This window comes from Phyllopteryx taeniolatus, chromosome 5 (assembly GCF_024500385.1).
Source record: "Phyllopteryx taeniolatus isolate TA_2022b chromosome 5, UOR_Ptae_1.2, whole genome shotgun sequence".
Taxonomy (NCBI): Eukaryota; Metazoa; Chordata; class Actinopteri; order Syngnathiformes; family Syngnathidae; genus Phyllopteryx; species Phyllopteryx taeniolatus.
In genome coordinates, this window is record NC_084506.1 from 13717837 (window position 1) to 13736315 (window position 18479).

General features: G+C 42.7%; 1 long non-coding RNA gene across 1 annotated transcript; it reads left to right on the forward strand.

Annotated features, from left to right (window-relative positions):
• Positions 1-761: 761 nt before the first annotated feature.
• Positions 762-14084, forward strand: LOC133478167 (uncharacterized). Its single transcript, XR_009788606.1, has 4 exons — positions 762-890; positions 7926-8186; positions 8463-8556; positions 13884-14084. It is a non-coding gene; the product is annotated as an uncharacterized LOC133478167 (long non-coding RNA).
• Positions 14085-18479: the final 4395 nt, after the last annotated feature.

The following is an 18479-nucleotide window of genomic DNA, read 5'->3' on the forward strand; positions in this document are numbered from 1 at the left end:
TATTTAATGTTTCATTGTTGTAGATAATGTAATAATTTACTTCACTCATCCTGTTTACAATTAGTGCTTTGTCTTTTGTCTTTGTTTCTTTCTCCCTTCTAGAAAGTTTGTTCTGTTCGACTGATCAAGTCTGATTCTCAATAAACCTCAATTATAATACCACAGCGGAAGCTAAAAAACTCCACTGTTACACAGTAAAACTGTTCCGGCATGAAAGGGATACAGATTTTCCATTCTGCATGACCTAAAAGCCGAACAGGACAAAAAAAAAGAAAGGAAAAATGGGAGAGAGGCTGGCATAATTAATTCTGAGTGCTATTTTGGTGGATTTGTACTGTAAACGGCAAGGGGGAAATGGAGGAAAGCACAATAATTGCGGTGTCCCACTATTCTGAACTTTTGGCTAACAGTAAAATATTATACCAAAACGTCTCTGTGGGAGGCTTTCAAACTCCCTTTCAGAACTCACTGCACAGCCTAAAATACACCTCGAAGCACTCTTCCTGGAACTAAAAAGCCGCGAAATTAGTATGGGATATTTCCATTCCCTTCCCTTCCATTCCTTTTTTTTTTTTTTTTTTGCCTCTGCGTCACCTCCTCTTCCTTAAAATAAACAAAGTTAGGGCTTTCTTTTCCAACACTGACAAATACATATTGCAGAGTAGCAGTCCACTCAGCGGGGAAAGTCTCTCTTCCTTCTAGGCTATGTCGTCACAACTTCCGAAAGGGATGGCTTCACTTTCGTTGCCAACGTCGTTGTGCTTTGACGCGGGGGACCTTCACACTGAGCAAGTGCAGTGTGAAAAAGCCTCAACTCCTCGACGAGGTCTCTGCTGTAGGGAGTTAATGTGTAAACAGAGAAGCAGGGACAGAGGAGGGTGCCAGTGTTGGTGAGTCGCTAACTACATGTAACAAGATTATGTAATTTAATTACAAAATGCATGTAATTATAATCCATGACATTACTGGGAGAAAATGTGTAATTAAATTATTAGTTGCTCATGGAACTTTCCATGAATACAATTTTAGTTAAAAAAATAGCCACAAAAGCAGAGATTTCTTTTTTTTTTTCATAGAACTTCAGCTTTCTAAAGCTGACACTTGTGATTGTCTTTCTCTGGTCATGTGCCATTTTGCTGTAGTCTCAAACATGACATCCATCCATCCATCCATTTTCTGAGCCGCTTCTCCTCACTAGGGTCGCGGGCGTGCTGGAGCCTATCCCAGCTGTCATCGGGCAGGAGGCGGGGTACACCCTGAACTGGTTGCCAGCCAATCACAGGGCACATAGAAACAAACAACCATCCGCACTCACATTCACACCTGCGGGCAATTTAGAGTCTCCAATTAATGCATGTTTTTGGGATGTGGGAGGAAACCGGAGTGCCCGGAGAAAACCCACGCAGGCACGGGGAGAAGCAAACATGACATATTTTTCCAAATATAACTTCACAGCGGGTTGCGGCACGGTGAACAAATGGTTAGCAGATCTGCCTCACAGTTCTGAGGACGGGGGTTCAAATCCCGGCACCGCCTGTGTGAAGTTTGTATATTCTCCCTGTGCCTGCGTGGGTTTTCTCCGGGTACTCCGGTTTCCCACATTCCAAAAACATGCATGGCAGGTTGATTGAATACTCTAAATTGCCCGTAGGTGTGAATGTGAGTGCGAATGGTTATTTGTTTCTATGTGCCCTGCGATTGGTTGGCGACCAGTGCAGGGTGTACCCCGCCTCTCACCCGAAGATAGCCGGGATAGGCTCCAGGACGCCCGCGACCCTAGTGAGGATAAGCGTTACAGAAAATGGATGGATGGACTTCAAAGCACCACATTGTGGCGCAATCTGTTAGTTTGTTTGAGATTTTGAAAATGTTAGACTCATAGTTGCACTTTTGAACACATAAAAGAACATTGACTTTTGAAAATAATAATAATAATTTGGACTCTTATGAAACATTCAGTTATCTGGTTTGTTATATGAATCACAGTATTGTCTAAATTGTGCACATTTGTCATTAGGTCATGGTATCATGTTTTATAAATGCTGTACACATATATTCTGTATGTAAATGTATTTAGGTATGTATAATGCAACAAATGCATTTTTATTATATATTTACAGTTCATCACATCTTTTTATCAGTGTATTATTTGTGTAAAAAAAAAATATATGTGGTTAATTCCAAAATAATGATGTGTGGTTTTAATCCACTTTTTTTTTTCCTTTTTTTTTAAAGAGTAAACAATGGTTCTGTTGATGCATTCATTCAAAATTAATCAAAGTCCATCCACATTTTTTTCTTTTGCTTTGCTTGATTTGGAATATGTAAACTCTAGGTGTGAATGCAACAAAACAATGGTGAATAATAACAAATTGGATGAAAAATTGCATGATGCGCCACATTATGATAACAGAATAAGGGAAAAAAAAAGCAGCCCAACTTAATTAAATTTTGTTTTCTTTTTGGCTAGTGTCTTTGTCAAAAGCTAAATACAGGTATATCATTTAATATATAATTATGATATATCTAACCACAAATAAAATCTAAACATCGGATATTCTCATCTTTGGTGGCACTGTGGGGAAATTTTGTATTAAACAAAATACATTGTAGATGTTCGTACTGGTGCTTTGTCGCGGTCTTGTGACATTGACCCGTGCAGGAAGGAAGTGCTTAGACCGAATTTTCCAAATGCAGAAGTTGGTTGCACATTCCCCACTGTGTTTATACTACGGATGGAGAGGTATTGGTAACAGGCAGATACCGGCCTTTTTTTCAAGGCACCGGGTACGATACCAGCCACCGATACTTAAGGCAAAAAAATCTTACATTGATTAAGTCCTCCTCATCACTGCGGGAGATTGACACATTGGCGAATCATCATGTGTATCAGAAAGAAAGAAAGGTCTTTGTTCACAATCATCTGTCATTGTATTCATTGAAATTTTATGTATCAAAAGTTATAGTGCTATGGGTACTTGGGCTCGGTATTGGTGAGTACTCAAACTGAATACTCACAATGGTATCCATCCATTTTCTGAGCCGCTTCTCCTCACTAGGGTCGCGGGCGTGCTGGAGCCTATCCCAGCTATCATTGGGCAGGAGGCGGGGTACACCCTGAACTGGTCGCCAGCCAATCGCAGGGTACATACAAACAAACAACCATTCGCACTCGCATTCACACCTACGGGCAATTTAGAGTTTTTAATTAACCTACCATGCATGTTTTTTGGGATCTGGGAGGAAACCGGAGTGCCCGGAGAAAACCCACGCAGGCAGGGGGAAAACATGCAAACTCCACACAGGCGGGGCCGGGGATTGAACCCGGGTCCTCAGAACTGTGAGGCTGACGCTCTAACCAATCGGCAACCGTGCCGCCACACTGGTATCGGTCTGGGAAAGAAAAAAAAAAAAAAAAAAAAAAAAAAAAAAAGGTATCAAACATCCCTTCTTTACATACAAAATAAGAACATCAACCCCCAAAATTTTGATTTATGAGTGTATCACTTTTGGCTGGAAAATATAGTAGTTTTGAAACTACGACTAGAAGTAATTGAATTGCCATAATTTTCAATGATTTGTATTTATTTTATTTTGTTTTACATTTCTATTGTTACTTTTCTAATTTGTCATATTTTATTTCCAGGCCCAATGACTGACACAAGTCAGCATGGAGAATGAGTTGTCATGTAAGGGAACTTGTTTTGTGGATGGGCTGACTGTGCTGTTCTCCTACAACTTCAGTATCAGCAAGGTGCAGCTTGCACGCTAGAATTCATCCATAGTTAAGAACTATTCCACATATACCGTAATTTTGGAACGTAATTTTTACCATTCCAATGTTCATGTGCGCAATAGTCACATTGTGGATCCTACTATGTACCACGGTATATTGCCTTCAAAATGTCTTTTTAGTACATGTTTTTCCCCCCCTGAGTGACTGTCAGCAGTTTGACAGATAGCAAACCATTTTCCAAATGAGAGGCAAAACGTGCTTGATTTAAGTTGTTTGTCCTCACAATTGTAGCTTACTGTGAAACTTGACACATTATACACAGAATTAAACAACGAAGGTCAGCTACCTTAATGTTAACATACAGTGATGCAAAAATCTATAGACATGCTAACCGAAATAAACACAGATTTTATGGTAATTACAATCCCAAACGGGCGGAACGGTGGCCGACTGGTTAGAGCGTCAGCCTCACAGTTCTGAGGACCCGGGTTCAATCCCTGGCCCCGCCTGTGTAGAGTTTGCATGTTCTCCCCGTGCCGGCGTGGGTTTTCTCCGGGCACTCCGGTTTCCTCCCACATCCCAAAAACATGCATGAATTGGAGACTCTAAATTGCCCGTAGGCATGACTGTGAGTGCGAATGGTTGTTTGTTCCTATGTGTCCTGCGATTGGCTGGCAACCAGTTCAGGGTGTACCCCGCCTCCTGCCCGATGACAGCTGGGATAGGCTCCAGCACGCCCGCGACCCTAGTGAGGAGAAGCGACTCAGAAAATGGATGGATGGATGGATACAATCCCAAACGGAGCAGCGCAGATTGTTATGTAGTTATCTTCTTCTATGATAACAATTAATGAGGACCCGGTAAACAATTGCTTACCTACATATTCAGAATGGGAAAAAATGCATCTCCCAACAGATTACATTTGTGGTAGATGGGGTTGGGCTACGGCTATTTTGAAGGGACAAACTTAAAATGTACACAACAACCAGTGTTGCGTTAACTAATGCATTCAAATATGTAATGCATATGTTAAAACATATGTACATGTAAAACAACTGATTAAAAACAAATGATTACTGTTAGGAATGTGCTAATGGCTTTACAGTACGTATTACTGTATAACTGGGCATGTAAAGAAAATATTTTTTGACCTTTATTTATACAGATTGATTGAGAAAATATTCTCATTTGCAATGCCACCAAGGCTGCAGACAGCAGAGTAAAACAAAGCAAAATAAAAGAAGAAAAGTAAGCTTCAAAGGAGAGTTTGACTTTTTTTATGGCAGGACTATTAACCTGGTCAACACAAGAGTAGATTTAAATACAGGTACACCTTAATATACCTCTGTGCTCAATTGAGCATAGCTTATTTTCTACTGATGCTATTATAAACTATCAAAACAATAAATCTGAGGGAAAAAGAGAAATTGGTTCTGTTTTTCACGTCTTTTTTCCTTCATTTTTTTCCATTCCACAATATACAGTGGGAGGAAAAAGTAAATGAACCCTGAGGAAAATGTGGTGTGATCTTCATCTAAATCACAACAATAAATAGTCTGCTTGAACTAATGCCACACAAATTACAGTGGAACCTCGGTTTACTAACGATGTTTTAAAGGAAAATTTACCTCAGATTACATACTATTTTTGGTTTACGAACAGTCTTGGCATGGCGGTGGAGGGCTCAACTTTTTTTCATGCTGCAAAACTACAGTGGCTCCGTTACACGACTGGCCATCATGAGGTTAACAACGGTTGTTCTACCTAGGGAGTGAGTACAGTACATAACAGACCAACTGTCAACTCAACACTTTGCAATGGCTGTCCAAAAATTGAATTTGTATATGATATGTTATTAAACACATGTTGACTGGCCTTATTTGGTAGATTTTAAATGTTGCCCTTTGAACTGTTAGACATATTTAGACAAATAAATGTCTGACAGTCCCTCGGGCCAACAACAGCCCACTGTTAACATCATGGCCAGTCAATGTGTCCACTGTATTAATAGATTATCACCTGAGAGACTGATTTTTGTTGTTGTTTTACTAGAAGCTGCGCTGAGATACAGTCATTTTTCTTTGTGTTGCAGTGTCTGGATGAGCAATGGTGGGCGTTGACATCGGTGACGCACCTGCGTGAATTATAATCATCAGCCTTTTTAAGTGCCACCGTGACAGTGTGTGGGCGTCAGAATATTCACCGTTTTTGCCCCATGTTCGCCGCCGACGTTTGTGCTCTGTCTCATCTTATTTACTCTACGAGTAGATTGTTTACCACTCGGACCTTTTGTCGTGTCCCCCTGTGTTATTCTTTTTTGATTCTCTCTGGTTGCGCGTCTCTTTGGCTTAGTACGTCTCGCCCTCGCAGGCTCTTTTGTCAAATTAAAATTGGTTTTGGACCTTTTGTCTAGAGTCTATTTTTGGGATCTGCTTTTACGGCACAGCCATCCATGACAGAATATTCCGACCAAATGGATTCCACAGACTCACTCTTTTCGCCACGTGTTGGCAAATCAAGGACAATTGGTAGGAAGACACGAGAAGTCGTTACACGAGCTCAGGGAGGCAGTTACTATGTTAATGACCCATCTCAGTACGCTAAGTTTTCGGGTTGATCAGGTGTGTGCGCTTGGATCACCTCCTGTTCTGACAGACGCACCCACCAACGTGGTGGCAGCGGTGACACCTGGCCAGGAAGCTTGTCTCCCAAATCCACCTCGTTATGCTCGGGAGCTCAGATAATTTATTTATCAATGTATTTGACCAACAGCCGGTCACGTATGACAAGGATAAGGCTAAGGCTAAGGTTGCGTTTATGATGAGTCTACTTATGGGTCAGGCGGCAGCGTGGGCTATGGCGGTCAGCAGCGCCAATCCAGCATTACGTTCCTCCTTTCTGCCATTCGAATCTGAACTGAGGAGAGTTTTTGATCACCCAGTCAAGGGCAAGGAGGCCGGTTGTTGGACCTTTCCCTGGGGGACTTATCAGTAGCCGAATACTCCATTACGTTCCGCATCCTGGGAGCAGAGAGTGGATTCGACGATGTTGCGTTAAGTGGCATTTTTCGTCGGGGACTACCGTCAAAGATGAGTTGGCGGCCCGGGACGAGACTACTAATTTGGAGGAGTTGATCGGACTAGCCATTAGACTGGCCAACTGATTAAAGGAACGGCATCACGAGCGGGCGGCTGAAAAACGCATGTTTTCCTTTAGTAACAGGGGGGGAGGTTGGTCTCACTTAGTTGCATGGCGGTGCTCCTGAGGCCGGGCCCCCCCGGGCTGAATGACTGCTTGGTGTTGGGGCTGACCTCTCATGGTCCGCGGCTGCTCCTTGGGTTCCCCCCCCCCCTTATCGTTCTCTTGTCGGGTGCCCCTATCTGCCTTCCTTTCCAACAAACAAGGGACACTCTCCCGCCCACGGGCTGGGCGGGGACTGGCAGCATCGTGGGCCCTGTGGGTTGGAGGGGGGGGGCGTCTGGCTCTCCTGGGGGTGGGGTGGTGTGGCTTGTGGGGGCGGTGTGGGGGGAGGGGTGGGTTGGCTGGGGGGGGGTTGCATTGGGTCCCTGCGACCCCACTGGGTGGCCAGTTGTCGGGGCACCTCGGTGGGGCAGGCGGACCACCCTGTGTCCCTCGGTGTGGGACGTGTCCCGTCCACCGGGCTGCTCTCGGGTGGACCCCTGGGCCTGATCCCGCCCCTCAATTGACTGGGTGGGCTCCTCAGCCGCCGCGGTGCGGCCACAACAATTACTGGACACTTCGTCAGTCTTTGTGCATGTAAAACGGTATCAATTCACTTGCATTTATCCGCAGACACACACATCCCTAGGACTCTTTCACTGGGTGTGGGGTCACGCACTTACTGCAACAAATAAGTCATGAATATGCAAATCGCTTGTGTATCCCCTCACTTATACTCTCATCCTGTAGATTTTTATAATTCACATAATTAATGCCACAACACTTCAGTTGTACAGCCGGGTTCACGACCCTTGTCCTACATGCTTCTTTTCCTGTTCTTGTCCTGTTCTATCTTGTCCTGTCCTTCCCTCACAGGGTGTAGCACTACAGCCCCATGCAACACTCATATTTAATGTTTCATTGTTGTAGATAATGTAATGATTTACTTCTCTCATCCTGTTTACAATTAGTGCTTTGTCTTTTGTCTTTGTTTCTCTCTCCCTTCTAGAAACTTTGTGCTGGTCGACTGATCGAGTCTGATTCTCAATAAACCTCAATCATAATACCACAGCGGAAGCTTAAAAACTCCACTGTGACACAGTAAAACTGACAAACAGTCAAACACACATATACAAAATGGAAACACTCACAAGCAGCTGCATTAGCGCAAACCTCAAACCCAGAGGCTCACAGAGACTAACGTGCCATGACGTGACATCACTTGACATCACTCACCAGGGCATGCCTCCTGAAAAGGCACACAGCTCAGGTACACAGTTGTTGTTGTGATTTTCATGCGGGACTACGTACACTAATAATGCTTTATAAAACCATTTCTTGTTTGTGATGCTTTTATTCAATACAGTGCTATATTCCTTCACCTAATTTTTAAAAAATAAAATAAAACAAATTTAAAAAAAGGCAAAAATGTTTTCGGGGGCTGGAACAGATTGCTGGAACTTCAACTTCATTTCAACTGAATTTTTTATTTGATGTAGTGTCGGAGTGAATGTGAATTGTTGTCTGCCTCTACATGTGCCTTTAGACTGACTGGCGACCAATCCAGGGCATGGTCCACTTTTCGTCCAAATTCAGCTGGGATAGGATCAAGCCCCCTATGACCCTAAAAATGGATGCATGTATGTATGGATGGTTTACTTTGTTCACACACTGGCTAGCCTTACTTGAACCTCCTTCCCTTGTCTTGACATTAAAGCGTGAAGACAATAAAAAAGTGCGTATTAAGTAAAATACAATATAGGTAATAGTTTGAATAATTTTTTTAAAATTAAACCAATGAGCTAATGTCTCTATCCTTAATTGTAGCTTTTTGTACACTACAAGCAGTGGCGGTTTTGTCAATGTGGAACATGTGTGGCAACACAGAGCGGCATATCTTTGAGCCACGCCCTGAAAATTTTATGTGAAATGGTTTTCAATTGACATTGTGACATTTAAATCATTTGTTTGTTTGTTTGTATGGGGAATTTGGGCTTCCTTGGAGAGCCGCCCCCTGTAGAATTGATTGCTTTTTCAAAGCTCCAGTTAATTAAAAAAAACACTTGAGGGCAACCATGTCCCATGAACGTTCAACTGGCCTCAGCATCATAAGCATTTGGGGAGCCGATATCATAGAAGGATCATAGATGATTTTGCATCAAGGGAGGTCAGAAGGCAATAAATTATGTAATAATCCAATCCTTAACATTAAAAGAAAACAAGCATGCTGGCATACAATGGGAAAATTCTTACAATAAGTTCCTCTTAAGGTTTATTTAAATTTTTTTTTATATGTATTTCATGTCACGGAGCATAGTAGGATGTGAATTGGATTGGACCCAAGAGCAGACTGAGGCGGAGGGAGTAGATTTAGCGCACTGGTGGAGACAGGCTTGAGCAGAGACACAGGAAATGTGGGATGGATCTTGAGAGACTGGGGCAGCTTCAACTGTATAGAGGTGGGATTGATTGCTTTGGTGACCGGCAAAGGTCCAATGAAACGCAGCGTGAGCTTACGTAACCCGGTTTGAAAAGGGAAATCTCGGGAGGAGAGTCACACCATCTGACCCACCTTGTATACAGGCTCCAGCACTCCCCCGATCCTAGTGAGGATAAGCGGCTCAGAAAATGGATGGATGGATGGATGGATATTGCCATGATCAATCTGTGCTTTCTAAATGCACGGGCTGGAATAATCCCTTCCATCCACCAGTCAGGTCGTTTTAGCAGATCAAAGACACTAAAACTCCAGATTAGGTGGTTTACATTGTGAGATTTATGTGTGATAGGATATTTATTGTACCAGTACCTCTTAGTTTATTGATGGCTTTGCATTTTCATTACAACACCTGTCTCTTTTCTCTTGCGCCCCAAATTAGAGTTGTTCTCCATTAGTTAAATTCTGCAGCAAAATGTTAGCACATTCCTTGTTACAAAACTCATTAAGTGGACAATAATGTAGTGTCAGCTCATTATACGAAAAGTTTTGTACAGTAAACACATTGTTCAAGTAATCAGAGTAAATGGGAGAAAAAGATGATGAGCAGATTTTCCAACAAATGAGCAAAACAAAGAATTTGTCCATAATGAATCCTCCAATGGTGATGCACAAAGTAGATTGAGGCAGGCTAAATGATGTGGCGGAGGAAAAAAGTAAACAGGAAAAAAAGCTGTTCACAGGTCTTTGCATCTGATTTTCATTTGAACAAAGGCATATTATGCATTGTTTTCACAATTTATATAAGAGTTTCCAGGTGGCTTAATAAAATGTCTGTGAAATGCCTTTGTCAAAATACCATAAAGATTAAGAATTGCAGTATACTTTACACACTCTATTTTTGGTCTTGCTGAAATGCACCTGCTTTGAGGGGGACGCATTGTCTCATGCAAGCGAGCAACTGTTATAACCAAATCCCCCCAACTCCACCACCACCCCTATAAACTGCTTTGGCAATAATGAGTACGGATTTCATTCTGAGGTGGACTAGGGATGGAGCTACATGGCTGAATGTTGAGTCCTTGCTCTTAAAAAAAACAAAAAAAACAACTGGGAACACGTGACCCCCAACAAAGACAACATGGAATCTAGTTCCCTGCAAGTCAGCACTTCATCACCAAGTTGCCGTACTACACTTGTCAAGCAGTGCGTATTTTGTCCTTGCTGTAGAACAGTGGACTCGCTCAAGAACCTCAGCAGGGTACTGGATGGTGCACGGGCGTTTATGGAAAATGTTCCACCATGTCCCTTCAGGGAGTCCGGCTGTACGGGATACTAGGCCATTTGGTCCCTTTTTTTTTTTTTTTTTTTTACCTGTCCTGCTCAGCTGCATGGCCATGGAGACTAAAAATAGGAGACTAAAATAGCACCGTAAAGTACATACTGTAAATGCACTCCTTTTTATAATGCTCCTTTTAATTCAAAGTTCACACACTTGCCTGTGGTTTTCATCCTCTTTTCCAGCCTCTCTTTCCATTTCTCATTGCCTCTCACTATTTCTGCTGACGGAGAAAGAACTAAAAAGTGCTAACCATGTACTCTCTAAGCCTTTACTCGGTGCGCAGACTCAATGTAGAGTTTATCTTTTATTTTCTGTGACTTTTTTGTTAAAGGAGATTTGTAGAAGGTGACTTTTATTCCTTATGGGGGAAAGGGACGCACTTATTCACACAGTGCTGAAATCGGGTCACTCGTGGGGATAAAAGGAAAAGCTATTGCAGGGGACCCATTCGCTTAGCAACCGCTATCTTTGTGTTTGACTCCTGGACTGCTTACTTGGATGAAAGCAAGCACAGGGTATAATAAAATAGTAAGATGCATTCAAGGATATACATGATAGAACGAGTGCCGCCTTAAGTCTACACTCTGTGTTTAATTTCTATTGTCCCACAAATGTATGACCCACAATATTATCATTCAAGGTGAGAGGAAGTGTGGTTTTATCAACACAAAAAATACAGAACAATCATCACAAGATTGTGCAGTAGATGGAGCTTTGTGGTGAACAGGCTCTTCTTTGGTGTCAGAGGCCTCCATTATGAGTAAAGTTCATTAACTTGCGAATGCAGTGCTACACTCCTTGAGCTTCTATTGTAGAGCTGATCAAAAACCTTCAGCATAGAGCATGTCTGACCAAATCATTGCATCTTTTCAAATGGGGACACCTTCCCGGGAGCTTGGCTCTGAGTCTGCCCTCAGGGTCATGGTGTGATGAGGCACAGGGATGCTTTAAAATTGTGATTAGCCCATTGGGTCAAAGAAGAGTTGATCTGCAGTGCAACCTGAAGACGAGCTCAATATACAAGTCCCTGGTGATTTTCCTGTTCTCCTTCATTTCCCCTTTGCAGTGTCCACACAAGTACCATGAAGTTAATTTACTTTCTGTGAGCTTCATATACAACCCCAATTCCAATGAAGTTGGGACGTTGAGTTAAGCATAAATAAAAACAGAATACAATGATTTGCAAATCATGTTTAACCTATATTTAATTGAATACACTACAAAGACAAGATATTTAATGTTCAAACTGATAAACTTTATTGTTTTTAGCAAATAATCATTAACCTCGAATTTTATGGCTGCAACATGTTCCAAAAAGGCTGGGACAGGGTCACGTTTACCACTGTGTTACATCACCTTTTCTTTTAACAACATTCAATGAACGTTTGGGAACTGAAGACACTAATTGTTGAAGCTTTGTAGGTGGAATTCTTTCCCATTCTTGCTTTATGTACAGCTTCAGCTGTTCAACAGTCCAGGGTCTCCGTTGCCGTATTTTACACTTCATAATGCGCCACACATTTTCAATGGGAGACAGCTCTGGACTGCAGGCAGGCCAGTCTAGTACCCGCACTCTTTTACTACGAAGCCACGCTGTTGTAACACGTGCAGAATGTGGTTTGGCATTGTCTTGCTGAAGTAAGCAGGGGCATCCATGAAAAAGACGTTGCTTGGATGGCAGCATATGTTTCTCCAAAACATGTATGTACCTTTCAGCATTAATGGTGCCTTCACAGATGTGTAAGTTACCCATGCCATTGGCACTATCACAGAACCATACCATCACAGATGCCCGGAGGACACAACGTTCACAATTTCCAAAAACGATTTGAAATGTGGACTCGTCGGACCACAGAACACTTTTCCACTTTGCATCAGTCCATCTTAGATGAGCTCGGGCCCAGAAAAGCCGGTGGCGTTTCTGGGTGTTGTTGATAAATGGCTTTTGCTTTGCATAGTAGCGTTTCAAGTTGCACTTACGGATGTAGCGCCAAACTGTATTTACTGACATTGGTTTTCTGAAGTGTTCCTAAGCCCATACGGTGATACCCTTTACACATTGATGCAGTGCCGCCAGAGGGATCGAAGGTCACGGGCATTCAATGTTGGTTTTCGGCCTTGCCGCTTACATGCAGTGATTTCTCCAGATTCTCTGAACCTTTCGATGATATTATGGACCGTAGACGATGAAATCCCTAAATTCCTTGCAATTGTACGTTGAGGAACATTGTCCTTAAACTGTTTTTTGTCCTTAAACCAGATTTTGGGGAACGTGTTGCAGCCAAAATTCTAAGTTAATGATTATTTGCTAAAAACAATAAGGTTTATCAGTTTGAACATTACATATCTTGTCTTTGTAGTGTATTCAATTAAATATAGGTTTAACATGATTTGCAAATCATTGTATTCTTTTTTTATTTATGTTTAACACAACATCCCAACTTCATTGGAATTGGGGTTGTAGTTTATTTCATATACAGTATATATTACATTGTGATGGAGGAGATTGGAATGCACATAAAATCTGCTTGGGGTAAAGCTGATACATCAGTTGGAATCAATTATCACATGCTCCAATTGTATCTCGAATCCAGTGATTTCCAACCTTTATGGAGTCAAGGAACATATTTTACAATTGAAAAATCTCATGTCATGCCAACAAACAAAAATGTCACAAAAAGTGGAAACATTAATTACTGTATGTACTTCTTGCCATCTAATAGAAGAGCATTTATTTGTTCTGTCTGTCACTATGCCTCACTGTCATAAGTAGATGAACAAAGATACAGTATTTCTTGTATATAAAACATTTTTCAAGTAATTTAAAATGGAATAATTTTCCACGACACACCTGAAGAGCGCTCACAGCACACTAATGTGCACACTGGTTGAGAATCACTGCTCTAATCATTATTTTAAAAAAATACCCATCTACATACAGTATGTAATGATACATTCCTAAATTAGAATGTCTGTTGAAATTCACAATGCCGATCTCCCTTTCACTTGCAAGTTGTTGCTATGGGAACCCTTTGCAAATTATGTATTCTGCCATTTAGTCATAAGGACATCTTAACACATGTCAGCAAGTACTGTTTAGTGACATAACTGAAGTGAGTCATTTTTGGTTCTTTTATTTTGACATTGTTGCTGTCCTGTTTGCTGTGTTGTCTCTCCTTTTTTATCAGGGCTGGCGTGTGGTCAGGTGTGCTGAGCTCTTGACGCAGCTGTGCCCCATTACTCATCACCCTCTGTATTTAACCTCCGGTCTGACTTCCACGCCTCACCAGAACGTCCTCGTTACTGTCGCATTCAGTATATATGTGGGTTCAACAGACAGCAAGAAGTTGATCTTTTTCCTGCAGTTCTTTGTTTTCTTCTTCTCCTCTTTCCACCCTTCAAAATAAAAGCATATCAGCAAACCATTACAGTTACACAACAGCTCCCTTTTTTTTGTTCTTTTTTTTTTGATTGCACAAGTCTACAAGTCCAGTCTCTGCGGTTTTATCACCAGTCTACCAGACCTAGTTCTGGTGGGACCTGGTGTAAAGGTATTTCCTGACTGTTTCAGCCTTTCTGAACTTTCGAGTGAAGAGAATACCTCTGGTAAAGATGGAGGACCGGGAACTTGACTGTCACCATCTTCCTCTCTCATGGGTACCATATGTCATCTGTTTCTCCTAACAGTACCTTCAGGACTATGTACCAGATATGAACGTGGAGTGCCATGAGCTGACAAAATAGTGCTTTGGGTCTTTGTATCTGTGATCCACACTGGCTGTCCTGGTGCTATGTCTCCTGTTGAACACTGCTGTGTCCTTTACCTTCTTTTCCCTCTCTCTCCGTACAACAATAGCATTATCAGGTAACTCTGGACGGAGTAAAGAAGGGCATTGGGGGACCGGTGTTCGAAGCCTCTGGCCCATAAGCAACTGGGCGGGGCTGTACCCATGTAGCCAGTGGTTTAGCTCTATATGATAAGAGTGCAAGATATGGGTCACTAGCTTTTCTCAGCATGCGTTTCACAGTTTGAACATGACGCTCTGCCTCACCATTGCTCTGAGGAAAACGTGGGCTACAGTAATGTGTTTAAACTCATACTTTTTTGAAAAATCTGCAAATTGTTCACCTGGAAATGGTGGCCCATTATTGCTATAGAATAGCTCAGGGATGACGTGCCTTGAAAATATAGTCTTTGAATACTCAATCACATCCTCAGATCTAGTAAGTGTTAATTTAGCAATCTCCACATTTCGCGAGTAGCAATCGACGACTAGAAGATAGCTTGACTTGTCAAACGTGAATAAATCTGCTGCCACTTTTTGCCACAGTCTCTCTTGAAGCTCGCTGGATAACAGCGACTCAGCGGTTGGCCCGTTCTTTAATGCATGTGCTATTTGTTACCATCTCTTTCAGTTGGCTACTCAGGCCCGGCCATCACACCGTATCTTTGGCCCTCTCCTTACATCTGGTCAGTCCTTGATGTCCCTCATGAAGGGCTGCCAAAACAGAGGTGTGCATCGCTGTGAGAATAACAAGTCTACAACCTTTTAGTAACAAACCTTGCACGGTTAACAATGCTCTCTCTGACCAGTACTGTTTGACCGTACCTGTGAACCTACTATACTATAGTTCGGCCACTTACTTTGGCAATATGACATAACTTGTGAACAAGCAGCATCCTCTTTTGGCTGGTCTCTCAACTGTGTCTTGTACATGTCACTTGCTGGCATGTTGTTTACTAACTCATCAATGTAGATGTTTGTCTCTTCATATAAATATTTGTCTGGACCTGTGTTTGAGGCGACTGGTGCATGTGACAATGTGTCAGGTGGGTGTATAGCTTTGCCTGGTGTGTGTGTGATGTCATAGGTATACCTCATTAGTCTAAGTCTGAATCTCTGTATTCGTGGAGGTAGCTCTGTTAGTGCTTGATAACCTACCAGACTACCTAATGGTTTGTGAGCCGTCTCTCGGGAAAAATGTCTTCCAATGAGAAAGTCTCTAAACCTTTCAAACGCCCATGTCAGTGCCAACGGTTCTTTTTCCACTTGTGCGTATCTCTGTTCAGTGTCCGTCAAGGAACGTGATGCGTACAAAACCGGCCTCCACTCATCCCCCTCTTTTTGGAGCAGAACTGCATAAGACGACGCGTCCAATGACAGTCTCAGCTCCATATTGGGGTTGTAAAGTGTCAATACCGGGGTTGAGGTTAGGTCGTCTTTAAGTTGGTCGAACGCTTGCTGGCGTGCATGGCCCCAATGCCACTGATTCTCCTTAGATAGGAGGTCCCTCAGTGATTTATCCTTTTATCCCAGCCCTGGGATGAACTTCCCTAATTGGTTAACCATCCCTAGGATGCTCTTAACTTCACTTGTGTTTGTTGGTTCTTTCATCTCCTTCACAACTTTTACTTTATCCGGGTCTGGCTGCACACCCTCTGCTGACAGGATGTGTCCCAAAAACTGAACTTTCCTCTACTCAGTTCACACTTGCCCATGTTGAGTGTGACACCGGATTCCTGGAGCTTGTGTAGCACTGCATGAAGCCTAGTGTTGTGTTGCTCTTGGTCTCTTCCCCACACGCGAACATCATCCATGTGACAGACCACACCCAGTAGTCCGTCGAGAATCATGGACATCCGCCGCTGGAAATGTTCTGGTGCTGAGGCTATTCCAAAAGGTAACCTGTTGAAGTGAAAACGTGCAAACGGTGTTATGAACGTTGTGTACTTAGCTGACTCTGGGGACAATGGTATCTGCCAGAATCCTCAATTTGCAACCAACTTGCTGAAGACCTGTGCACCTGCGAGTGATCCGAGCGTGTCTTTGACAGAGGGCAAGATGTACTTCTCTCTGCAGACTGCTTCGTTCAGACGGGTGAGGTCAACGCAAATGCGCACACAGCCATTTTTTGATGGCACCGAGACCATTCCAGAACACCACTCTGTTGGCTCTTCCACCTTTTAAAGTACTCCCATGTTTTCCATTTTCTCCAACTCCTCTTTCAGTTTGCCAAGTAAGGAAATAGGAACGCGTCTAGGCTTTGCTAATGCTGCTATTGCTGGTCTGAGCTTGATGGTGTATGGTTGCTCAAGCATGCCTAGACCTTAACACAGTTTGGGGTAAGACGAACACTTCCTTGTTGTTGCTATCGGCCTTAGCAACAAAGTTGAGTTTCACGCATGCCGGTCTACTAAGCAAAGCCATTTGTAGGCCTTTTATTACATATACTGGTTCTTGAATCACCTGCTTGCCTACACATTGATGCCGTGTATTTGCCTATTACTGAGAATGCTGTGCCACCCAGGCCAATCAACGGTCTGTCCATTTCTGTAAGTTTGGCGTCATTATCAGCAATGATGTGATATGTCTGTGCTGAAATAGTTGAGACAGCTGCTCCTGTGCCCATCTTAAATCTCACTTTGTGGTTACTGATGGTCACATCTGTGTACCAGGGATCTGTGTCAGCCTGTAATACTCCCAGGAACAATGCTTCTTCTCGTCTTCCTGTACCAGCTTCCACCACATGCATAGCTTTGGCTGATTTGCACACTTTACTGTAATGTCCTTTTTTTACACATGTGGCATGTCACATCTTTTGCTGGGCACTGAAATTTTCCATGTAATAGGGATTGCAAAGTCACTGACGGTGTAATGGTACACTCGCCTGACTTTGGTGCAGGCAGCGTGGGTTCAGTTCCCACTCAGTGACGGTGTGAATGTGAGTGCGAATGGTTGTCCGTGTCTATATGTGCCCTGCAACTGACTGGCGACCAGTGCAGGGTGTAGTCCGCCTTTCGCCCGAAGTCAGCTGGGATAGGCTCTAGCGTCCCGCGACCCTATCCAAGATAAGTGGTGTTGAAAATGGAAATGGATGGATGGGGATTGCAGAGTCCTCTAGCACTTCGAGCAGTTCGAAAGACTAATATTGCAATAGTCTGGTGCAATGACCATTGTGCAATCAACTTCCTAAAGACCTAACCTACAATTCCATTACAACATGCTGGCAATTTTTTGACTTGAGTTTGTTGTCACATTTCTGTGGGGCCAATTATACATTACTCGTGCACTCACTGTAGTAGTCTCGCCACGCTGCACTGTAGTAGTCTCGCCACGCTGCACTATTTGCATATCTGTTGTTGACCAATACTGGCCACTCATGCCAGAGTACCATCTGTTCCATTTGCAAACTGATTGACGAGTATATGCAACATTTGCAGAATCAACATTGTCCCAGATTATCACACTACTCACTTGAAGTCTCGGCGCCCTTTGCACAATGGTCATTGCACCGGACTATTGCAATATTAGTCTTTCGAACTGCTCTAAGTGCTAGAGGACTGTGTATCTTTTTGCACAATTGTCAAAAAAAATAAAATAAATGTACCGGCATTATTAGATAACTAGCAACCCTTTATTGCTCAGTGACTGTTTTTGTCAATGTCTTTATGTCTTAAAAGTCTTCTCTGTCAATTGACTGTCTGTTGTCGTACTAGAGCGGCTCCAACTACCAGAGACAAATTCCTTGTGTGTTTTTTGGACATACTTGGCAAATAAAGATTATTCTGATTCTGATTTTAAAAACCTGTAACATTCCTGGTCTGTTGCCGTTTTTGTTGAAACGATGTCTTCGGTGTTGTTGGCACTGCATCTATTTCTATTTTTGCCTCCCCTCTGAGGTCTGTCTGCTATCTCTTAATCACTTCTGACTGCCTTGCTATATTAACAGCTTTCTCCAGCGTGAAATCCTTCTCTAGCTGCATCTGCTCAGCTAGGCTAATG